The sequence below is a fragment of the Octopus bimaculoides genome, chromosome 20 (assembly GCF_046866305.1).
Source record: "Octopus bimaculoides isolate indiv1 chromosome 20, ASM4686630v1, whole genome shotgun sequence".
Lineage (NCBI taxonomy): Eukaryota > Metazoa > Mollusca > Cephalopoda > Octopoda > Octopodidae > Octopus > Octopus bimaculoides.
In genome coordinates, this window is record NC_142947.1 from 4,911,418 (window position 1) to 4,936,388 (window position 24,971).

Below are 24,971 nucleotides of genomic sequence, written 5' to 3' on the forward strand. Positions count from 1 at the left end.
ATTGCCTTTATACTCTTCCGTACTTGTCTTTTCCGCACCCGCTACCGTATTAGTAAATTATAATTGCCTCTCCAACACAAGCGCACATGCTCACACAAACAGAGAGGCTGACATAAATACATATACAGACCTACTCACGCACACACACACACACACTCACACGTTAGCGATTCAGTTTACAGTGCATTGACACCATTCACAGCTCTGCTGCCAGTCGTAATTATCCTTCTTAATATATCTTGGATGCGAGCTCGCAAATACACACATTTACATATGTGTGTGTGTGTGATTGAGATATAATTAATTAAACACGTACGAAGGTAAGATCTTTAAATGTATATAATAATAATAGACATGTATACATTTAGACAAGTTAATCTGTACTTTCGTTTTATTATTTGTCTAATCGCTCTTATTCTTATAATCTGACGATCGATGTAAACTCGAAAATGGGGAAGAAAAAAAAGCGTGCAAATCTTTTTAGTTTTGACTTTTGAAGTCTGTTTCTATCATGGCGGATAAAAAGAATATAAAAAGCCACAAACCATCGGAAGAGACTCTAACCTGTGCGGTAGCTCGATCGGGTAGAAATAGTAGCCAAATAGCCCTCACTTCGTACAGCACATCCGTCCTAAGTACGAAGGAAAAGCCCATTGGTTAATGTCGATGTCATTGCTGTTTAACCCAAGGCCAACGCACTGCTCGGCCAGACTTACGTATGACCAAAGGTATTCTTGTTTTGACCGTCTTGTTCTTTTAGGGATACGCAGGACTAGGAGTACGTCACCTAATGTACTCTTCCTTTTATTATTTAAGACGGTTGGGAGTGATTTGAGAGGATTTGGTTGCTGTTTGTAGCAGGTCGTGTAACGTTGAAAAAACTTCCTGGTTGGATGATAGCTCGATTGGGTAATGTTCTTACATACGCCTTCAAAACGATGGGATGGTTACGACGGCAGAGTCTTTGACGATACGTGTACTCATTCAAGCTTTATCCAGAACTAAGAAAAACAACATCGATTTCAGATCACACCCCCACCCATCTTGAATAAGGAAAGAACACACTAGATAAGGCTGTTACTACATATAACTCTAAAAAAGACGGGATGCTCACGACAGGAGCGTCTTTGATAATAGGTCTGTCTACAGTCACTACTAACCTGGAGCTAAAACAAGACCATCAACAAGAACGATGTATGTATGTGTGTATATATATATATATATATATATATATATATATATATATATATATATATATGACCATCGATTAAATGAGGGAGTGTCCACTTTGTCGCTTCCCCTCAGAAATAGCAGCTAAATGCCTCTCAAATTACACTGACACCTTTAAAACTGAGGAAGGACATCGAATAAAATGGTCGTGGATATATAAAAAATAGAGGTTGGATGGCCACTGTTTGAGTGTCTTCATTCATAGGCCTGCTGGATCAGGGCTGACGTGTCGCTAAGCTAAGTCTTAAGAGGCAGGATAGTCAAGGGTGGAACGCCTTTGATCAGTGGTCAACAACAACATTATATGTGTAGTTATAGTTTTATTTTTCTCCGCCCCAAAGAGGCGAGGTGGATACCTTTAATTAATTTGGGACGTCTTTGTTGATTATTAAACTCGTGTCTTGCCTTGATTCAGTAGACACAACAGACGTCTATGATCGAAGTATATCATGGACTACATTGTTTCGTTTCTTTACAGATGGTTGGCTGTATATAATTTGAGGGCGGTTTAGCTTCTGTTTCCAACAAGTCGAACTATTGCATTGAAGCACGTTCGTTGCTGTTGTTTAACCCCAGGTCAGCCCCGATCAAACACACCTGTGATTCAAGTCGCTCCACCTCCACTAATTCGATCGTATTTTTTATCATTATTATTCTTTTTTATGCAGATAGTATGTGCTTTGATGAACATTTGACTGCTATTTCTAGCAGGTTTTATCCTTGAATCAACACTTCCCTCCAAAAACTCTAGAGTTAATTCTTTTACGAAGATTTTACGGAAATTTTAGCTTTGGTTTTCTATTTAACTCTTCTAATTCTTCAGTTCTTTTCTCTTTTACCAATTTTTCAAATGAGATGGCATTTATTGTCTTCTTAGTTTTACCCTTAATTGTTGCTTAAGAAGGAAACCTATAATTAAAGGCGTTCCAGTCATGACGATTCCATCGTATTTTCAGACACTATATTCCAAGACTATATTCTCTAGTGTATCCGTTCCATTTTTCTTTTAAGATGGTAAAGGAATTTGGCTGTTATTTTTTGTTGTTCGAGCGACAAAGTAGAGATTTTCTGTTCTGTCTCTTTTACAAACCAGAGATAATAGAAAGAACTCAATATATCAGCTACGGTGTATTTAATCTTTTTATTAGCTGAGAATGCCAGAGGTGTTGTTACCATAACACTTATCAAAGTTTTGAACAAGTGCCATATGTACATTATCATCATCATTTAACTTTAACGTCCGTGTTCTAACTGGCCTGAGTTGGGCTCGAACCGACAAGCTGTATGTCTGTGTGTGTTGATGAAAACTTGTTCGAAATTTGATAAATAAAAACACAAACTAAAACATTTCGTGGTTGCCCAAATACAAACATAAAATGTAAGTTTATATTCCTAAATGGATGTACTTGGTCTTCCTTTCTGTATACACAAACACGCCCATATAGAATTTATATATTTTCTAAATACCTGTGTGTATAAAGATTCTCTTCTTTATACATTGCCATACATAAAGAATGTAGGGTCCACATTTCTAAATGGAATGTATATAGTCTTCTTTATTATATACACACAAAATTCCCCTTTTCATGTGGACAAGTAGCTTCTTTGTATACATAAACACACACACACATATACATCCATAGACAATGTTACTTATATTTCTTAATGTGTGTTGATGTACACACACACCTACTTCTGTAGGAATGTAAAGTTCATCGGCCCAGACTCTTCTTACAAGAACAAATTCCTCTAAATGTTGGCGAAGCCTGCATCTATATTGGAATAAGTACAGTGGTTGCTCGACCTGTTAAAAGCAGCTGCTAAATGTCATAACACCCAACTGTTTCGAAAACAGAAGGACACGCTATATCTGTCAGAGCTGTTTGTACTTGTTTCGGCAAGTGATTTATAGCGACATTATTATATTATGTTGTTAGTCTTCGATGCCTTACGGTCGTGGTCAGGTTATCTTTAGGGCTGTACCAGAGCTAAACAAACAACAACCATAATAATGATAATAATAATTGCTTCAGATTTTGGCACAAAGCCAGCAATTTTTAGGGGAAGTGGTAAGTCGATTACATCGACCTCAACTGGTACTTATTTCGTCGATCTCTAAAGGATGAAAGGCAAAGTCGATCACAGTGGAATTTGAACTCGGAATCGCAAGAAATTCCGCTGAGCATTTTGTCCGACGTACTAACAATTTTATCAGCTCACCGTATCTTTTTCATTCTAATTTTTGTGCAAGGCCTGAAATCTTGTGGTGGGGATGGTCAGCCGATAACATCGCCTTCAGTGCTCAACTGGTACTTTATTTTATCGACCCCCAAAAGAATAAAAGGCAAAGCCGATGACTGCGGCAGGATTTGAAACCTGAACGTAAAGAATCGGAGAAAATACCGCATTGCATTTCGTCCAACGCTCTGACAATTCTACCAGTTGTGATAATTTCTGTATTTGTCACAAAGACGACGACTGATGAGAACATTACAAGGACAGATTACAAAAAACCTCGATTATGGGATTTAAAAAGACCAGACAGACAACTTTATAAAAGGAAACGAAATGTCTCATCCAGTAGTAGAAGGATTAGTGGTCTGGGGGCCAGTCAGAAAGTTCCCGGATTACTCTTAAAATAGTAACAAATTACTATGCACTCGAAGACTTATCTACTTCTGTGGCGAAAAGACCTCGTGATAATGAGTCAAAAACACTAATCGTCCTTTTCTTTTTCTTTGCCCTCAGATCAGTAAAGCAGAGAGAATCGTAATATGCTGAGGGGTATTTTAGGGGTTGGAAAGGAAATTCAATAGATTTACTTTCTTTAAAAAAAAAAAAAAAAAGCATTCATCGTCGACCTTGTGACCTAAGTAGGAAGTGGTCGCTCGACCAGCTTTGAAATAGGGGCCAAAATTGCCCCCAAATCCAAAGTTTGACCGTCTTTAAAAAATGAGAAAGGACACATTGGATACCGCAGTCTTAGTCCTGTGACTGCAATTAAGACATGGTGGACATAACTGGAACGCCTATTGGTCATAGATTTATGGGGCGAAACAGCAACTGAGACGAACACATTTGATAAAGTAGTCCGAGATTGACGTAAAAAGACACGTGGGTCATGGCTGGAATTGTTTTTAATTTCAAAATTTGTTCAGTGAAGGTTGGACCTGAGGCCATCAACAAACTAAAATGCGTAAATTATCGAAAATAGAAATGTTACTGGCTGATGATGATGCTGGTAGATAAGTTGATGTGGACAAATTCAGAGTCTTTTGTTGTTTGTTCTAGAAAGGCTCTTTTAACCCTGCTTTTGATTGCTATTCTGTGTTTAAATATCAGCCACAGATAAAAAAATAAAATAAAATAAAAAAGATGTTGGGTGTGAATTTGATGACAAACACACTACTTCTCAGCGTGTGCTGTTTTCATGATCTCTCTCTTTCTCTCTCTCTCTCTCTCTCCTTTTACACACTTCTATTGCCCGGGTTTTTTGGTTTCTTCCTCCAAGCTAACTTTTAAATCATTCTGTATACACATTTATTAAGCACGAAAAAGTGAATATCTTCGTGTAGTAATAGAAATTTCTAAATATAGAACACATAAATTAATGATTCTCTCTCTCTCCTCCTCTCCTCTCTCTCTCTCTCTCCCTCCTCCTCTCTCTCTCTATCTATCTACTTACATACATGTGTATCTTTCTCTCCCTCTCCATACTCCTTTACCCAGGGGGATGGGTTTGTTTCTTCCACTTCTAAACCATTCCGTACACATCACATACATTGGCATGAAATTGTGACTAGTTTTTTGGGGTTTTTTTAGGAGTAATATATTTTTTTAATAAGTTCCTCCACTCTAATTTACATATTGAGTACATTGCCTTAGATCATGTTTTTCCTCGTTTTTAAAAACAAGATACACAAATAACCAAATATATATAATTGTGTGCGTGTATATATATAAATATATATATATATTTGTGTATGTATATAATATATATATTACACACACTTATATTCTGCATGCATATATACCGTAAATGAATAAAAGCGATTTCTTTCACAAATACGATTGATTGATAGTTTTAGACATAAATATTTTTTTTAAAAGGCACTTTTTTGTTGTGTTTGTTGTTTTCTAAGTGTGGCTTCTTTAAAATATTTAACAAAATGCCCCTTTATTGAATTGTGTATGAGAAGTCAGTGAAAACCATAGATTGCTAAGGTATTTTTAGACCCACGTGAAGTGGCTAAAGCAAGTGCGTGAAGTTCAGTCGACCGAATTCATTTGAAATATTCCAGAGAGAGAGAGAAATTCGTGGACAGAGAAAGGGAAGTGGTGGTGGGGGAATTCCAGTGGGATGCAGTTGTTCCTAGAACTACATTCCTTTGGAATGCAGCAGTAGCAGCAGAAAGAGACACGAGACAGAGAGAAAGGACAGCGTAACAATGGGTCACAGATCAGACATTATCGGTAAGTGCAAGCTTGACCTTTAAGCAGATGGCTGTATTTTTTTTTTTTTTTTTTCTTTAAAGAAAAGCATGTTGCTTAAATTTCAGGTCAGTTTTGATCTAGCAGAACCTGCTATTATGGTCAAAGATACTCTAACAGAGACGTTACCGTTTATTTATTAATTGTGTGTGTGTGTGACACCAGGTTCTCTAGTGCATCCTTACTTGAGGTAAATTTGGCTGTTAATTTTAGGAAGTCAAGCTACCTTGTAGAGGCACATTTGTTGATTCCTATTGTTATTTAGTTTCGTTGTGCGGAAGAAATTTACCTGCAATAGTAATAATGAATAAATTATGAGGTATAATATGATGGAAATTTAGCTGCTGTTTCTAGCGACCTTAATAGAAGCTCGGTTTGTCGCTTATTGAAGCAGCAGAGATCATGCATGTGCAACTGGATCCACTGATGCGAGATGCAAGCATTGAATTCATCCGTGACCATCCGTTTGTGTTTTGTTTGTTTTGTTGTTTTAGAAATATTTACTTATTTGATGATACAGTCAAATGTGAAGGGGACTGCTATTTTTAGTGGATCAAGCAACCCCCCCCCCCCGGTCAACTCTGATTCACCAAAGGCATCCCAATCGCGACCCTCCCGTCTCAGTATTTTCACTAGACACCATTTCTTATTATCCACAATAGCCAATACATTTTTTTTGTTTTCTTTCAAAGGTGAGGGGATATGCTGTGAGTGAGATTTGACTGTTGTTTGTAGCAGGTCAAGTGGTCACACTGAGGTTTTCTCATAGGAAGAGTAGGACCTATGAGGAGAAGGGAGTGATGGGAAGAGATGAGAAAGCTTCTGGTTCAAGTAGATAAGATAGCTTTCATACTGTTTAGTACAGAGGCTTTACTATATTCACAGGCGGCCACCTATGGAATTTCTCAAGCATAGTTGATTGCTGGTGTGGAACAAATTTGGTCTACCCAGGGCGATAGTAGAAAACACTTGCCGAAGGTACCATGCAGTGGGACTGAACCCAGCTCTGCTCTGGGAATCGAACCCACGATCTCACAATTGTGAGTGCAACATCCTAACCACTAAGCTGCACACTCTCACATTATTATATATATATTAATTACTTTAGGTAATTAACCTTTAATGTTTTTGTCAATTCCTTGTGTGCTGGTTGTAAAACGTGTGGTGGTTATGAAATGTGTGTGTGCAGGCACATGTCCATGGGTCAGGGCAGAATGCTTGTGACTTCTGGGTGTCGCTCCTGGGCTATAAAAAAACCTGAATAGTGAGAAGAGAGTGGTTGATAGTTTTTTAAAACCGTTAACGACATCAGAAATGTCATTTAAAACAACTCATGGGACGGGCTTTTTTTTTTTTTCTTGTTTCGGTCATTACACTGTGGCCATGCTGGGGCACTGCCTTGAAGAGTTTTTAGTCAAACAAACTGGCCCCAGTATTGATTTTTTTTTAAGCTTGATATTTATTCTGTCGGTCTCTTTTGCAGAACTGCTAAGTTACAAAGACATAAACAAACCAACAGCAGTGGTGGGGGAAAATATTATTTTATCTCAGACCTGTCTCAAACCATCCTTGGTTCAGTGTTATACTAACTTCCTGATGTAAAGTGGCTGTGTGGTAGGAAACTTGCTTTCTAGCCACATGGTTCGAGGTTCAGTCCCACTGCGTGACATCTGGGCAAGTGTCTTCTACTATAGCCCTAGGCAGACCAAAGCTTTGTGAGGGGTTTTGGCTGACGGAAACTAAAAGAAACTTGTCGTGTGTGTTTGTCATTCATTGCCACTTGACAACCTGTGTTGGTGTGTTTATGTCCCTGTAACTTAACAGTTCAACAGGGTAAGTACCAAGCTTAAAAACAATGATAAATTCTGGTGTTGGTTCATTTGACTGAAAATTCTTGAAGGCAGTGCCCCAGCATGGCCACAATTTTAATGGCTGAAACAAGTAAAAGAATATAAATGCAAACCTTCTCTCAAAATATTTCCTGTTTATTTGTTTCAAGCGTCAGATTAGTAATGACAATTATTTCATCAGATTCACTATAATATTCCTAATAAACTAAAACAGATAGAAATATCGAGACAAAATGGGTTAATTAAGTTGAGAGGTTATTTTAAGTAATTAATCTAACCTAATAAATGGGAAATATTTGTGATCTGGCCACTCCTTTTCACACTCAAGCATTGTTCGCTCAGCTGTATCAAGAGAAAAAAAACTTATCCTCTTCCTTATTCCAATACTTGACTGCTTGATGTTATGGCAACGTGCCATGTCCTTTCACCTATCTGTTGGAGGGAGTTCTGCCATGATTGAGGGGATTCAGACAACATAGCCATATCTGTGAGAGTGAGAGAGTGGTGGTGGTGGTGGGAGGTGATGATGGCGAATCTAGTAAATCACTGGTACTTCATTTATTGGCTCTGAAGGGATAAAAGGTAAAAGTGGATCTTGGTAAGATTTGAACTCGGGGCTCAAAGACCCAGAGTAAGTTGCTACAAAGCATTTATCTGACAGTCTAATGATTCTGCCAGTCAACCACCCTGTTAATGTGTCCCCCAGGCCTTTGGTTAGTTAGGCCACAGCTTATTTTGTAAAAAGTACCGTCAATCATCATTGTACAAAAGTGACTCAGATAATTAACCGGATCTAGTTCAAAACGGGGGCGCCAGTATTTTCTTAACGAAACACTTTGAAACTTGGGACACTGGTAGAATGTGTCATATAAAACATCTTTTTCTCTTAGTCTTCTTAAGAAAAATTATTATATTGCAACTTATTTCATGTTAAAGTTGTCGTATTTCTGTAATTTCAACTAATGACTGACGTCCATTCAACCGAATACATTAAGTGCTGACTACGTAAACAAACGATTGTCAAACGATTCTGGCGGTGATAAAATTATTATTTCCTTGTCAAAAAATGGCTGAAGCATATTGGCAGTAGCTAATAAACCTTTCTATTATAGGCACAAGGCTGGTTTTTGAGGGAAGGGTTAGGGCAAATGTTGTATACATACAGTTCAGGCAGATGTTAACGAAATTATATTAAAAATAAAACGAAGGAAAACGGACACACGTGTGTTGCCTCTCTGCAAAATGTCAGAAGTAATGGAGATTAAATACGCTTTACACCGCTTAAACTGCCAAAGGAGTAACTGTAAACAGCTGAATACTTGTCAGTGATTGGTTGAAATTATCGAAATAAGACAATTTTTTACATGAAATAACTTCGAATACAAAAATGTTTTTCTGTTCTATAACACAAAATAGATAAGTATACGAAGTTTGAAAGTCTTTCGGTACCAAAAACACTACATAAAACATAAATGAAAACTGGTGCCCCCGTTTTGAACTAGATCCAATTAACCCTTTTGATAACCATCTTAATTAAAACCTTCCATCTAAATTTCATACTTGTTTCCATCCCAAACAGCTTAATAATCACAAAGTTATTTTGATAACTTTTCAATGGTTCTCTGGCAATGGGACATGGCTAAATTGTTTGTTTCAAGCAGTGATTCTCAGCCGTTTTTAACCTATGATTCCTACTTTACTTAGGTGAACCCTCACAGCCATTCACTGTATGAAAAAAAAATCTTGCTAATTAAATATTAGGGATTGTACATAAAGCAGTGAACTGGCAGACTCGTTAGCGCATAGGATGAAACACTTAGCAGTATTTTGGCCCATTGCTATGTTCTGAGTTCAGTTTCCGCCGAGGTCGACTTGCCTCATCCTTTCAGGATCGATAAATTTAATACCAGTGAAACACCAGTGTAATTGACTAGTCCCCTCCCCACAAATCTCAGGCCTTGTATCTTTAGTAGAAATGATTTCTAGGAATTGTATAGAAAAATTGAAATATCATGTGTATTGTAGAAGTCTGATCAATTTATTGTACATAAATTTTAACAACAAAATCTTATATATGACCCCTAAGGGTGATATTGACCCCAGTTGAGAACAACTGGTTTAAAATGAAAGATTTGTTAGGAAATATATTGAACTTTGTAAAACAACATTGGTAAAATGGTTCCAGCATGCAACACTTTGGGTAAGTATCTTCCACTATAGCCTGGGGTTGACCAATGCCTTGTGAGTGGATTTGGTTGATGGAAACTGAAAGAATCCCATCATATATAGAAGAAAAGAAAAGAAATGAATTGACTATTGTTTAAAAAATTTATTGAAACAAAGACTGCAAATTTATTTCAACAGGAATTGGGTAACAAAGCGGTTAATATCTTTTTTTAATTTTTTTTATTAGTATATATTTATTTTCCCGTGAAAAATATGATAATAAAATAACTTAATAGTCATTATTACTTCTTTATAATCAACTGCATTTGAACATAAAGTTTCAGAATGGATTAGTGTCTGCACATTTTCCCACAAACTGTTCATTATTATTATTTTTTTTTCTTTACTACTAAAAACGCTTTCCTCGTGTGAAACAGGCTGAACGTGTTTTTGCTGTTGTTTATTTTTAGATTGATCGCATGATCTGTTATTTTTATGCTTTGTTCATAAATTCTTTATTTTTAACTCCACTCTATAAAAAGGGGTTGAAACCAAACAACACATAGGAGCAGAATAAGTATACTTAGTGGCTGGTGCGTCCACATTCATACATGTACACATATATACATACACATATATACATACACATATCAGGGCCAGTAAAAGAGAAGGACAAGTGCAGTGACATCCTGGGAGCCCACAATGTTTTGGAATGACATGCTGAGAACCCTTAAGTCTTAAGGACCTCAAAATTGAAATGCAAGCTAATGATGTCCCCTGAACCGTGTAGTCGAGCAGTATATCCTTGAATACATGCTGCCTCCAACATGGAAAATGGATGTAAAATACCAACAATGATGATGATGATGATAATGATGACTGTTGTTGTCGTTATGCTAAACCCGTAGTTCTGAACAATTTCCCCTTTTATTCAGATGGGCCCTCATAGCCATTTGATGTTTTTAAAATCCTATTTTTGGAATTAAATAATATTAGGAATTATATTAAAAAATTGTTAAAATATTTTGTGTATTGTAGGACTATAAGCTATCTACTGCACATAAATTTTAACAACCCAATCTTACATGAATCCCTAAGGGTCTTATGGACCCCAATTGAGAACTCCTATGCTAAACTAACCCACAGAGTATTAGTCAAGTCCAACTCTACTCTGTTACCACATTGACTAAGTTAAGGCAGTCCTTAAACAACCCTTATCCAGGGACCTTTTGAGTAGGATGGTCTACTTGACCTGAAGAAAATTCTAACTGGTCCCCACCTGCAAGGTCATCCATTGTTTATCTTGATATGAGACCACCATGACATGCATGGTTGTAATGCATGTGCCTGGTGTACCCTTATCAGACAAGCAGTCATGATGGGTATATTGGGCTTCATATATTTGTACCCCAGTATCACTTTGGCATGCACTGCTCTCTCACTCAACAACAACAGATACTCTGTCAGTGACATGTCAGTCAGTTCTTCCTCACAATGAAATAAACTTAGTCATATTGTTTGGCCAGTCAGGCTAATTAGCGTCTTAGTGCAAACGATAAGCTAATGTTAGCTGGGTTCTATCTTTTATCGCTTGAGTGTTGTTTGTACTTTCTCTGATAGTTTTGGTGAGTGAGGATAAGTTAAAGCAGCAATCTTGCTTTATCTATTCATTGAAGATATGGTTTGTTATCATCATCATCATATCCACTTTTCCATTTTTGCATGGGCCAGGCGGAACTTGTTGAGGCAAATTTTCTATGACTGGTGCCCTTCTTGCAGCCACCTCACCACTATTTCCCTGCAAGGGAATATTTCCCCATGGCTAAGGCAGCGAGCTGGCAGAATTGTTAGCACGCCAGACGAAATGCTTAGTGGCATTTCGTCTGTCTTTACACTCTGAGTTCAAATTCTGCCAAGTTCCTATCTTGTGTTCTCTTGGTCCGCATCTGTAAACTCCTGACACATGGCTTTCACACCTTCTGAGGGGTCCAAGACTTGTTTTGATCACCAACTTTTTTTTTTCGGATTAACTAATTATAAATATATATATATTTATATATTCTTTTACTTGTTTCAATCATTTGACTGCGACCATGCTGGGGCACCGCCTTTAGTCGAGCAAATCGACCCCAGGACTTATTCTTTGTGAGCCTAGTATTTATTCTATCAGTCTCTTTTGCCAAACCACTAGGTTATGGGGACTTGAACATACAACAGTTGTCAAGCGATGGTGGGGACAAGCACAGACACACACACACACACATATGTATATATGACGGGCTTCTTTCAGTTTCCATCTACCATATCCACTCACAAGGCTTTGGTCGGACTGAGGCTATAGAACAAGACGCTTGCCCAAGGTGCCATGCAGTGGGACTGAACCCAGAACCATTTGGTTGGGAAGCAAGCTCTTTACCACACAGCCACTCTTGCACCTGTATTTGTGTTTACACCAATCAAAAAGACAAACTGGTGTCGTTTGTGTTGTGTCTGTTTTAGGGTCTGTAATGTAGTGATGGTGTGTGGCTGAGTGGTTCATGTATACGGCTCACAGTTGTAAGGCTGTGAGTTCATTTCCTGGTGGCACCTTATGTCCTTCAGCAAAACTGTTTATTTCACGTTGTTCTAGTCCACTCAGCTGGCAAAAATGAGTCGTACCTGTAATTCAAAAGGACCAGCCTTGTCACGCCCTATGTAACACTGAACCTCCCTGAGGATTGATGTTGAGAATACACGTCTGTGGAGTACTCAGCCACTTGCATGTTAATTTCACGAGGAGGCTGTTCGGTTGATCATATCAACTGGAACACTTGTTGTCATAACCGACAGAGTGCCAGTCTGTAATGTAGCAGTCCAACAAATAAAATCAATAAAATGAATTGTGAGGTTTGACATGGTCACGTGAATCCGTGCAGCTGCTTCTCCAGCATGGTCATAGTTCAGTAAGTGAAACTAGTGTCAGAACTGTGTAGTGGTACACAAACTGCTGAACTGGATTATCTAGATGGCCACCTGTTTATTGTCAAAAGAATTATGTTTTTGTTATCGTTAATTAATAGCTCCAAACAGATGTAATCTCATTAGTCGGGTGTCTTTTCATAACAAAGAATATTTAAAACTCTAGTTTTTCATTCTGTTCTTTTGTGTGTCTGTGAGGGCAATGGCATGTGCAATTAGCTAATCCTTAATCACAATGGTTTATGACTGGCTTCTTTCCATCTGTATATTTAGACATTTGTATGAACCTCCAAATATGGCACACACATAGACAGGGTTGTCTGAGGAGATGCTAGTTTTTGGCTCATCTATCATATTCTATCTGCCTGTCATATATATATATATATGTATATATATGTATATATATATATATATATATATATATATATATATATATATATATATATACACACATATATTTATATATATATATATACATTATTTACCACTTGACTGGGCAGTCTGTGTGTCTGTGTATCTCTCCCTTCCTTTTAGTGATAACATGGATGCTTATAATTCTGTTGATTTCCTCTATTTATTTCTTTATTGACCACAGGGGTCTAAATATAGAGGGGACAAACAAGGACAGACAAAGGGATTAAGTTGATTACATCGACCCCAGCGCATAACTGGTACTTATTTAATCGACTCAGAAACGATGAAAGGCAAAGTCGACCTCGGCGGAATTTGAACTCAGAACGGCAGGCGAAATACCACAAAGCATTTCGCCCGATTCTACCAGCTCGCCACCCTGTTAGTTTCCTTGATTGACACAAAGGTCATATGAACAGCTGTGTTTATTGGCTAGTACTTTATTTCAACGACCCCTTTTCTCTGTAGAACGATGAGAGGCAAAGCAAATAGGATTTGAACCTGGTGCAGAAAAATACATAATTAAATACAATCACATATTTTGTGCCCCACCACCACTCCATAGTCATGGGGGGACTTTTCTATCTTGCAACTTGTTTGCTGACCTCACTCGTGTTGGTGGCATGAAAAACAGCACTGTTGAGGTAGTTGGCGCTTGGAAGGGCATCTGACCATAGAAAACATACCAGAGCTGAAATTGAAGCTTGACACAGCCCTGCAGCTCAATGGATCCTTGTCGAATTGTCCAACTCATGCCAGCTTGGATAATGGACGTCAAGTAGTAAGGTGTCATTTCCTGTGAATCATCTGAAGTGTAATTATTCTGGCATTGTCCTTCGTCTCAACTGGAAAATCTAAGGACAACTTTCTTATCACCAGTGTTAGGAAAGCCTGAAATGGTTCGTGACACTGTCTTTCCTTCACAAATTTTATTCATTCAAGTGTTGTGTTCGCTGGTTGTAAACAGTGTCTTTTTAAGCGAATGGTATCGCCTGACGGCAGTCCGCTATGACAGCATGTCCGGACTTCTTGACCTATCTCGACATGTAGTGTGATTTTTTTAAAACAAAAGTTTCGTTCAACTGGTGTCTTTTGTTTGCAACTCTTCTCTGCATAACCATGTCCCAACTGTTGGTTGTTTGATAAACTGGCATCGGGAAACATTCGCCCTTAGAAAACCCAACTTACCTTCGTGTGACTCATGCAAACATGGGAAAAGGATGAAAAAGTAGATGTTAAAACGATGATGATCTCTCTCTCTCTCTCTCCCTCTCTCTCTCTCTCTCTCCCCCTCTCTCCTCTCTCTCTCTCTCTCATGCACACACACATTGTGCATCCTCGCTTTAAAATAGGTTCACTAATTGTCATAAGCGTGACTAAAAGGGTTGGCGACAGGAAAGAGGGGTTGAGTTGTGAAGAAACCCCAGCCCCATGTCGGGATAGACAACTGTACGTAAACGATGACACCGCCCTTTAGAGTGCTTTTTCAGTTTTAGTGTTGTTATTAATGAGGTGAATATGTAACACACGGATAAGCACTCTGTCTATCCAATCCGTGTGTGTGTGTTTCCGTGTGTATCAGTGACTGGCTGGACAGAATGCTGAATCATGCTGTTATGTTTGCTTAGTGGGCCGTGTATTTATCCTCACATGTACCCTGAAACTGTATATTATTACACGTGACTAATTCTCCCTGGATTACACTAGCAGAGCTGAGCTGAAGCATTTTGTAAAAGAGTTGTGTGTGCGTGTGTAAACGATAACGACTTTCACAAGAGAGAGAGAGAATTAATGGATAATGGTTGTACTGCGCAAATGGTTTTCCTAGTTGTTGATTGTAGCCCCAGGCCAGCTCTGATGGGACATACCTATAATCATTGGCATTCCAGCGATGACCATCCCATTTCTTCTTTTTAATATCGGGACTATATTGTTCAATCTATTGTCTTAGCTTTTCAAGACGATAGGGTTTGATTCAATGGTGGTTTATTTCTCTTTGCCCCATTTTCACTTCATTTATACCAATTAACCTCGCCCATAAATGTTTACAATTTTTTTTTTTTTATGCCTTGAGTGTCTCGTCAACTGAAGGTAAGGTGGTGCAGTTGCTGTGCTGATGACGTCTATTGAAGTAGAAATACATGTCACGGCTGTCCTTTTGTCTTCAAGAACTTCACATTTGGGTGGATTGTCGATTATATCGGTCAAGGACCTAATGATGATGATGATCCTTTCTACTATAGGCACAAGGCCTGAAATTTTTTGGCGAAGGGGAATAATCGATTACATCGACCCCCAGTGCTCAATTAGCATTTATTTTATCGACCCAAAGCTACGAAATGCAAAGTTAACCTGGGCGGAATTTGAACTCAGAACGTAAAAGAGAAGTGTCGCTAAACATTTTGTCTGGCGCAAAAATGATTCCGCCAACTCGCTGCCGTTTTAATAAGAATTGATTTAGATAAAGGGCCAGCAGTTTTGAAAGGGGCTGTCCACAAGGTTACAATACAGGATATTGGAGACATAAAAAAAAAGGCAAAAGACAAAAGAATGTAACAAACAAGGAACAATTGGGCTAATCTACGCGGAGTAAAAATAGTGAGAGCAAGGATACTGAATTGAGTTACTTTCTCATGAGTTACTTTCTCATGCGTCAAGTATTTACTTGTTCTCATTTAGATTTATTAGAAAAAGAAGACGCGAAAATAGAGCAAATAGGAAAGAAAAGTGGTTGAATTTCCTGTAAAGTTGACGAACAAATCCCTATCATTGGTGTATTAGAAATAAGGAGTGGCACGGCAAAAGTCTCTGACTGATGTGTGTGTGTTTATTTGTGACTGTTTGTTGCCGTTTGTATGTTAATATATGTTAATGACGTACAAGCTGGCTGCTCTGTTGCTTGTGTATATGTGCATGTTATTAGGACATTAGTTTGTGGGTGTGAGGGAGAAATTAGGCATGTGTTTATTTCAGAGGAAGAAAGAAGGAGAGAGTGAGTGAAATAGAGAGAGAGAGAGACCATGCATAAAAAAAAGTTATGTATGTATATAAAAAAGGAAAGAGAATATGGAGAGAGGGAGAGAGAGATAATTATATTGTTGTTTCGCCTGAGGATAGCCCTGGTTCCTGTATTATAATTCTGTTCACATTGACGAATGTCTTCTAGAAATATTAAACCAACACCAGCTCTTAACTGGTATTTTATTTATCAACTGCTGTACTTTGAAAGACAAGTTTGAGTTACGTAGGATTTGAACTTCTAAACTATGGCTTAATGTCCTAAATATTTTAGTCTGTTAATGGTCAAGCATGACTCTGATCAAAGACATTCTAACTGTGACCAGACTGTGCAGTGTTATTGAAGGAGATTGGCTGCTGTTTCTAGTGGACCAAAGGCCCAAGAGACTCCTTTGTTTCTTATTATGTTTGAAACAGAAAGGGGTTTGTAGGGTTTTGATTTTGGTAGAGCAAGTTTGGCCAAATGGTTAAGAAGTTAACTTCACAATGCTCTGCTACAGTCTCTTACAGTGGTTGTGATCTTGCTCATCTCAGAATCTTCTCATTTATGGCATGGTTACCCCGGTTGACCATCATTTTAGCAAATTTTATAATACGGCCTATATCTAGCTGAAAGTATAGTTATAATCTTGCACATATGCATAACTCAATATTTTGACATGCTAGAACAATTCTGAGTGCGGATTTGGAATCAGCATCCTCGATTTAGTCTAAAACATATGCTTTTACTCCAGCAGTAAAATCTTTGTTGTCCAGGGTTATCAATGATTTACATTGGGATGAAATGGCAGTGCACTGACATAAATACCCGGATAATATTTCTTTCCTCTCTCTCTCTATCTCGAGTTCACCTCCCCACCACCACAAATCTTTTAAAGATTGATTGAAATAAATATACACCAGGCTTGTATTGGTGTGAGTTCTTCAAAATTCTCTGCTCATATTAGTCACATGTAGGATGTCATGTATGACAACTTGTTGCTCAGAGAAATTTGCACTCTGGTTCCTATTTGCAACTGGAACCACTTGACAGCGTTTTGGATGCCAGTCTTCCCGGGACACACTTCAAATATCACGTGTTCCTATTAAAGCTTCTCTCAAAATTTCACCGTTTTGTATTGAATTTAAAAGCTATGTGGTTAAGAAGGTCTTAGGTTCTATCCCACCAAAAGCAAGTGTCTTCTACTATTGCCTTGTACTGACCACCAGATACTGCATGGAAAGCCAGTCGTGTGTGTCGGTGGTGGGGGTGGGGTGGGGTGGTAGAACCATTGCCAATAAAGAATTAGTAATTTGGTGACAGAGGTTGGATCCCTTTCTCTGGGAGCAGGGAATCATCAGCCTTGTTGCTTCATGGCAAGGAATCAATAACAACAATTAACAAAGTTACCTTGAGTAGAAGAAAAAGAAAAAAGGAAAGGAAGAAAGAAAAGATGGAGACGGAGGAGGGGGAGGAAGCAGAACATTCCAAAGAAAAATGCATTAAGGAACATTTTATTCCTTTTAATTTTTTTTTTGTGGCCCTACCACTACCATCACCTCCAACCACCACTACCACCACCACCACCACCACACCTTCAGGACTCACCAGTTTTGTTGTTTTTGTATTATTATTTCATCTCTAAACTTTTCTTGCTATAATTTTCCCCTCCATTAATCACCACTTATTTTTTAATATTTGTTTTTTTCTTTTGCTATTTGTCTGTGTTCCTTTTTTTTTTTATTCCTCCTCTTTATTTCATTGTCATTTAAACACACTTCGTTATCACTTTCCATAGCTTCAAAGGAAATAAATAGCACACACACACACACACACACACCGTAGCTGCTTCTCAAGATAATATTTAATATCCTATATTTTAAAGTATTTCTCAGGAGAGAGGAGGGAGCACTTTCGCATTATCTTCCTCTAAACTACTTCTTGTCTTCTCTTCCTTTATCCCTCTGCACCTCCCTTCTTCCCTTCCACTATCCTTCTCTCTCTCTCTCTCCCTCTAACCACCCCCACGAACCCGCCTCCCTCACCTATCTCTCTCTCTCCGGCTCTTTTTTCCTCCTCTCTTTACATTCTCCACATAGCTGAGAGAAATAGCAGGCTTCCTGCTAACACATTTATTTGTTCTAGTTATCATCACAAACCAATTCTCAAAGGAGATTTCTGCATACATTCTGTCATTAGCACCAGCCATTCAATTTATTGCATTAGCCTCTCCCATACATTAAACTTCTTTTGATTCTTCTAAAAACCCTGACTAACCTTTTCTCTCTCTCTCTCTCTCTCTCTCTCTCTCTCTATCTATCTATCTATCGATCTATCTATCTATCTCTCTCTCTCTCTAATGTTGCCAATATACTTCATATTTTGTCTTAGAGACAAATAATAAGAATACAAAACCACAACAGCTGTGCATCTGTATCCATAGTTTAACGTTCGCTTTCCATGCCGGCATGGGTTGGACTTTTGAGTGGGGACTGGCAAGCCAGAAGGCTGCATCAGGCTCCAATCTGATCTGGCAAAGTTTCTACAGTTGGATGCCCTTCCTAATGCCAACCTTTTACCTTTTACTTGTATCAGTCATTAGAATGTGTCCATGCTGGAGCACTGCTTTGAAGACTAGCTTAATGACAGCTAAGTTATTTTACTAAATTATTTAAAATTAATTGAAAGAAACACAGAGCATCTCAACAGAAATATGGTAACAAAAGGGTTAAAGACAGTCAGTCAAATGTGTCTTCAATTTACACAAGATTTGGCTGCTATTTCTAACAAGTCAAACAACTATGTGAAACAAAATCTGCAAATTAAATTGAGTTTGAAAAGTAATTTTTAAATGTTACGTAAATCTGTCTCACCACTAAAGTATGTTGGTCAAACATTTTCCCACAGTGTGTATAGGTGTTGTCTCTCTTACAAGACTGTTAAAAAGTTAGTTCTTCGTCTTGAGCAATTCAAACAATTCCCAATACCATAGTTTCCAGTTGGATCCTACTGCTTGCCACCTCCTACCTTCTACTGTTGTCTTGGGCTGTCCAGAACCCTGGCAAGTAGATTCAGTAAATGGAAACTGGAATAAGCTCACCATGTGTGTGTGTGTGTATTTTGGCATTGAAATCAGTTATGTCCAGCCCAAATATTCTGTTTTATGTTCAAACCAGCCAGATCTGGCCTCTCATACTGACCCTACTACGACTTTATAAATACACAATCTTGTCATTGAAATCTCAAAGCTACAAGATTAATGGAGAATGGCCAATTCAAATCAATCGGAATCAATAAACATTACATTTAACTGAATAATCTGAATGCTAAAGCATTGGACATTTTTTCCAACGTTCCATTCCTACAATTCAATGCCCCCCCCCCCCCATCTCCACCTCCTATTTTTAACATACATATACATAATAGCAGTCAATCCAGAGTAGCTTAGTTCCGGGTACTAGTTTGACATGAGTGACTACTTACCACAACATTAACCTTACTATAAGTGAAGTAGAATAAGTATGGGTGGTGGCTGTTGTGGTAAGAAGCTTGCTTCTCAACCACAGGGTTCTGGGTTCAGGCCCACTGTGTGACCTCCCCCCCCCCTTGTCAAGTGTCTTCTAATGTAGTCTTAGGCTGACCAAAGTTTGTGAGTGGATTTGGAAGAGAATAGAAAGTGCCAGATAATTGACTTTACAGTCCCAAATGATGAAAAAAATCAATATGAGAGGTACAGAAAAAATAGTCAAGTACCAGGACCTAGCCATTGAATAACAGAGACTATGGAAAGTGCAGGTAAAATGTATCCCAGTAGCTATTGGTGCATTGGGAAGTATTCCTAAAGATCTGAACAGATGGATAGAGGAAACGAACATAAAATCCAGTTCAGTACAGTTCCAGAAAACGGTGTTATTAAGGACAGCTAAGATACTTAGGAGGGTTCTTGGCATCTAAGGTTACTTGTTAGGATTTTTTTTCTTTTCCAACAGTCTGCTCTGTTGTGTGTAAATGAAAATAACAATGATGATATTGATCTGTTCTACTACAGGCACAAAGCCTGGCATTTTTTGGGGGAGGGGGTTGGCTGTTTACACCCCACCCCCTCCCCCCGCTCAACTGGCACTTATTTTAACCCCAAAAGGATGAAAGACAAAAGTCAATCTGAACAGAGTTTGAACTCAGTACATTAAGATGGATGAAATGCCACTATGCACTTTCTTTGGTGTGCGACCAATTCTACCAGGTCAGTGGTGGTGGTGGCAGCGACTGTTGCTACTGCTGCTGGTGTTGCAGTTCTTATGTGCTTTAGTAAAAGAACTTATTACAAATAGACTAATTAATACGTTTATGTGTATATAATATATAATGGAAAGAAGGGGAAATGGTATTCAGAGGTGTCTAATTGTTGAATAGTACACATGTGTGTGTATGTGTGCATGTACACATGTCCACCTAGAGATATGCAGAGAGATAAACACAGAGAGATATGTACTCTAAATACAAACACACACACACATACATTATATATATGTGTGTGTATATATATATGTGTGTGTGTGCACACGCAAGATGACACATGTGTATATATAACATGAGTTGATGAATAATTTATTCTTGACTGTCCATTAAGTATATTACCTTTGCTGTCATGAAACCAGGCTAAAACTGGGCAATAAATATTAATTCCTTTTGTTTAGTTCCATTCGCCAATTCAGATAATGGAATTATTCCCGGGGTAAATATAGGGAAAAAAACAAAGAATTTGCGTGCATGTGTGTGTGTGTGTGTGAATGAAAAACAAATGCCAATGTTGACATGAGTAATGGCTACACATGGCAAGTGTGTACGTAATACATATATATATATATATATATATATATATATATATATATATATATATATATATATATATATATATATGCATGTATGTATGTACAAATATATTTATGCATATATGTGTGTGTGTGTGTGTGTATATACATATATATAATACATGTATATATATGTGTGTGTGTATAATTTGTAACCTTTAGCAGATATGCCTTGGTTCTTGCGAACATCTAAATCACAGAAGTCTGGGTCAAGTTCTGCAGATTCGGGACACAAGAAATTCTGCCATTCCAATAGGAAAAAATCGAATGAAAGAGTTTTATGTAATTTTTATTTGCTGAAATTTCTGAAATCTTATTTCTCCATTTGTGTGCTCAGCCTTGTCATAGACTGTGAGTCAATAATGAACAATGATTGCCCGTAAAGAAGGAGTGCATACCAAAAGTGGTCCCTGTTTATTATTAAGCTTGGCATTTATTTTATCGGCCCCTTTTGCCGAACTGCTAAGTTATGGGGACATAAACACACCAACACTCGTTGTCAAGTGTTGATGGGGGACACAAAGAAACACACATATATACAACAGGCTTCTTTCAGTTTCCATCTACCAGATCCACTCACAAGGCATTAGTCAACCTGAGTTTACAGTAGCGAAAGACACTTGCCCAAGGTGCCACGCAGTGGAACTGAACCCGGGACCATGTGGCTGGGAAACAAACTTCTTACCACACAGAATCACTTGAATTGCCTAAGAGAAATGGTAATGCTATTTAAGTTGCTTACTGACATTATGACAAATCATTTTGTGCTTTTGAAGGCTTGTAGAATTAAAAAAAAAAATAAAAGAATCCCTTGCTTGGAAAACAGGTTGAGTGATAGCAGCAGGAAGGGGCAGATAGCTGCCAGAGCCTGCCTTGAATGTTGTGCCCCGTAGCATGAAAAACAGACATTAGTTGAACAAAGGAAGGAAGGAATTTGATACAGGTTATTTGAGGTAAGGTGATGCTAAAAGAGTTAACGCTGTATATATAAAGCTGTGATGGACATAAAAAACTCTTAATGTATGTATAAAGCCATAATTTTATTATAGATGTAAATCTTTCTATTGTCACTGGATTATTAATATTCATTGTAATCTTTCATTTACCTCAGGCAGCTCCATAACATGCAAGCATTTGTGTGTGTATATGTATGTTTATGTATGTATGTATATATATGTGTGTATATGTATGTATATATATATATGTATGTATATACATGTATGTATATATATATATATATGTATATGTATATACATATGTATATATGTATATATGTGTGTGTATATAGACTTATATATGTTTACATATCCTGTATTTCATTGATAATGTTTACAATGATCTCCTTTGGATCGTTTTGTTTGACTGTCATTGTAAAAATATTCTGTTTGTTACAAACTGGACAAGTCTTACCTGTGCACCACCACCCCTTTTACGCCCCCCTGGGGGCAGGTGAGGCAGTGTGTTGAACTTTTCTTCTTACAACTTAACCCATCACCTTAGCCCTGAGTACCTTCAATCAGGTCCACTCAATTGCAAGCACTCAGATTAGGTTTCCAATGTGACGATACCTTCCTTTTTTCTTCCCTTTCTCCCACCAATCTCATAGACCCTGTAAAAGGTCACAGGTATTCCCTGCCCTCCTGACTAAATCATCATCATCATCATTCAATGTCCCTTTTCCTGGCATGGGTTGGACAGTTTGATTGGAGATGGCAAACTGGAGAGCTGCCCCAGGCTCCAAGTATCTCTTGTGGCATGGTTTCTACAGCTGGATGCCCTTCCTAATAATGCCAACCACTTTACAAAGTGTACTGGGTGCTTTTTATGTGGCACCGGCACAAGTGCTTTTTCTGTGGCACCAGCACAAGCAATAAACGAAAAAAAAAAACCTCTACCCTTGAGAATGCCTGAAAAAATTCTGGATGGACAAACCTCACCAGGAAATTGAACTCAGAACGCAGTGTGTGTAAGCAAATGCTGTTGAGCATTCCATTTGATGCTGTAAGAAATCTACCGATTCATTGTCTAAGAACTCAATGAGAAGAAAAGGAAAGATTAGAAAACGTCACTTTATGATTCATGACCCAGAAAAAAACTCTGAGGTGATTGTCACTGTAGGAACACCTTTGATTATATTGTCCAACTACTTGATTAGGTCAAACCTGGGCTTAGCAACAACATGTATTGGTGAGTGAGATTTACCCCAAGTTCCATAAATAATGGTTATTTTCAAAACTTCAGCGTCTAGCATGATTTCTTGGTTGTAATTAATTTAATTAAGTGCTGTTCTAACTTTTTAATGAGCAGATAAGCATTGTGCCTAATTCAAAATCTGAGACTACATACCTCCTTACTTTACAGACCAACTGCAATCCACTTTGGGAGTGGAGAGGGATACAATCTAAAGAGGCTCAAAGCTATAATAATCCACTTCCTGTTTACTTTGTCTTTCTTTTTAAGTTTTCACGACTCTTATTGTTTATTCACACTGAACCATAAACCTATCTATGATATATATATATATATATATATATATATGTAGGTATGGCTATGTGATTAGGTTATTGGCTTCAGAAATACATAGTTACATGTTTGATTATACAGCACAGTACCATGGTTGACTTTGTAAAGTGCCGTGTATATATTATATTGTATACATGGCACTCAATGTGTTGACTGAAAATATCTGAAGTGGCTGATTGGCTGGATGTCTTGTCCCTTCCTTGTTTTTCTATTTGACTGATTTTAGATTGGAAAAAAAAAAGAAAAGAATATAAACACACTCAAACACACTGGTTTAGATAGACACTTGTATAATAATTGTCATTTCAATCAGAATTGGCGGAGGAAATAAAAACGAAGGCTAATATTTCATGGATGAGTTGTGTTGAAGTTTTTATCACGTTGTATTATATATTGAATCAAAATCCATTATATAAATGTGTGTGTTCTTTTATTCTATTACTTGTTTCAGTTATTTGACTACGGCCATGCTGGAGCACTGCCTTTAGTCGAACAAATCAACTCCAGGACTTTGTAAGCCTAATACTTGTTCTATCTGTCGCTTGGTACATAATTCCTCTAACTTATCCAAATTCATGCCTATGTCCATTTGAGTTACTTCCCTTAGCTCGTTTTATTTATCTACTTATTTATTTATTTTAGAACACTGTCATTCAAACATCTGGTATTTTGTGATCCAGGCTTGGTCTCGTACTGTGTCAGCAGCCACAATATGCTTCTGTCGCAGCAAGAACTGAAACCAAACCATATTGAAATTCTTGATATTTTATTCTTCCTCAGGGATGTAATTTAATATCTGCGATAACGAACGGATTTCTTTTTCTCATTTCTGCTGATTCTTGCATTCTTCTACTTGTTTCAGTCATTGGATTGTGGCCATACTGGAGCACTGCCTTTAGTTGATCAAATCATGCCCAGTGCTTATTATATGGGATTTATTCTACTAGCTTCTTTTTTCCACACTGTTAAGTTAGTTATGGGAACATAAACAAACCAACACCAGTTGTCAAGTGGAAAAGGACAAATACACACACACGCCCATATAAATTCTATGCTTCTTGAAATTCACCAATGCTACCCGTGACAAGAAGTTTGCTTCCCAACCACATTGTTCCAGTTTCTATCCCTCTGTGTGTCACCTTGGATAAGTGTCTTCTACAATAACCTTGGGCTATCCAAAGCCTTGTCAGTGGATTTGGTCGGCAGAAACTGAAAGAAGCCCATCGTGTGTATCATCGTCATTTAGCATCCATTGTCCATGCTGGCATGAGTTGGACAGTTTGACCAGGGCTGCACCAGACTCCAGTCTGATTTGGCATGCTTTCTATGACTGGATACCATTCCTAACACCAACCACTCCAAGAGCGTAATGGGTGCATTTATGTGCCATTTGCGTGACACTGGTATTTGCTACAACTGCAATTTTACTTGCTTTGATGGGTTTCCTTCTCAAGCACAACATAATGCCAAAGG

At 37.9% G+C, this 24,971-nt stretch overlaps 1 protein-coding gene across 4 annotated transcripts in view; it reads left to right on the plus strand.

Moving 5' to 3' along the window:
- The first annotated feature begins 55 nt into the window (after positions 1–55).
- The window catches only part of LOC106877543 (uncharacterized), a 40,289-nt gene continuing 15,373 nt past the window's right edge, over positions 56–24,971 (plus strand). The window contains exons 1-2 of one of the 4 annotated variants that reach the window (XM_014926471.3): positions 77–320; positions 23,950–24,011. The gene's annotated coding sequence lies outside the window, so the exon portion shown is untranslated. Of the gene's footprint in view, positions 321–5,531; positions 5,704–23,949; positions 24,012–24,971 lie in introns of those variants that run through there. The other 3 variants (XM_089337887.1, XM_052975208.2, XM_014926470.3) reach the window with 3 other exon arrangements.